Source organism: Moschus berezovskii, chromosome 5, assembly GCF_049115385.1.
Source record: "Moschus berezovskii isolate FMDL1 chromosome 5, NW_MosBer_1.0, whole genome shotgun sequence".
NCBI lineage: Eukaryota > Metazoa > Chordata > Mammalia > Artiodactyla > Moschidae > Moschus > Moschus berezovskii.
The window spans coordinates 26,121,936-26,123,479 of record NC_142464.1 but is presented as its reverse complement, the minus strand read 5'-3'; positions in this window follow the sequence as shown (position 1 = coordinate 26,123,479).

The following is a 1,544-nucleotide window of genomic DNA, read 5'->3' as shown; positions in this document are numbered from 1 at the left end:
ATTATGAGGGCGAGACCTTCTGAGCTCCCTCAGGGCCACACTGTGATTAGGAGGTCCTGAGCAGCCCCTTATCTTGACTCTAAGACAGATCAGCCAGAAGAGGAAGGTGTTATTCCCACCATATTCTACAAGCAGTTGACCCTCAGTACGGGACAAAAGAATCCCTGTAAGGGCCATAAATGCCCATCCTGTAAGAATTAGCCTTAGGCCAGAAACTGCCTAACCCAGCAGGAGACAATATCCTATAAAGTTGGAAGGGAGGAAGGGTTTACAACTTCTCATGGATAAATTCTTAAGGCATGGCCTCTTGTTGCCCTGCCAGACTCTGTGCAATACTCCTATTCTGCTAGTTGTTAAGCCAAAGGGTGGCACAAGACCTTAAAGCGGTAAACGATGCAGTGGTCACTGTACATCCCCTCATGGCTAATCCTTACAACATATTAACCCAGCTCTCTGAGGATGAGAATCATTTACTGTACTTGATCTCAAGGATGCCTTCTTTTGCATCCCAGTTCATTTCTCATCACAATATCTGTTTGCTTTCGACTGGACTGACCCTGACTTGGGCCAAATGCAACAATACACCTGGACAATATTGCCTCAGAGGTTTTCACCCAGGCCCTGGGAAGGGAACTAAGGGAAATACACCTAAAACAAGGTGCTCTATAGCATGTAGCTAATATATTAATATATAGTCCTTCCATGGATTAAAATACCATTGAAGTCCTTAATTTCCTGGGGACCTGGGGTTACATAGTCTCTTGGACAAAAGTACAGATCTCAAAGAAACAGGTTAAATATTTGAGATTATATTATAAACATGGAAGTAGACAGTTATCTCCAGATAGGAAACAAGCTATGTTAGGCCTAAGCATTCTAAAGACAAAGAAACATCTCCATACATTTTTGAGCATGGCAGGACTTTGTAGAATTTGGATTCCAGAACTCGGGCTAATGGTTAATCCCCTATATGAAGCCACTAAAGGCCCAGGTACAGAACTGTTACTTTGGAATGGAGAACGGGAAAAGATTTTTAACAATAATGAGCAGGCTCTCACCAGAGCCTCTGCTCACAGTCTTCCCACCTTGAAAAAGCCATTCATTTTATACGTGGCTGAAAAGCAGGGGACAGACTTGAAAGTCCTCATACCGAAGTTAGGCGGAGTTCCTCACCTACTGGTTACTTTTCCAAGCAACTAGACTCCATGGCCTGAGACTGGCCTGGCTGCCTCTGGACAGTAGCTGCCACCACTTTCTTAGTGGAAGAAACTAACACACTTACCTTTGGACAGCCCCTGGAAGGCCGGACCCCTCATCAAGTGTATTTACTCATCAAGTACAAGGGATGCGAGAGATAAAAGGCCACCACTGGCTAACTGGAGGCTGCATTATTAAGTGGCTTTGCTCCTCGACTCTCCAGAACTAAGCCTCAAAACTTGCCACAGTCTTGGGCTTCCCTGGTGGCTCAGTGGTAAAGAATCCACCTGCCAATGCAGGATACACAGATATGATCCCTGGCTTGGGAAGATGCCACATGCCATTTA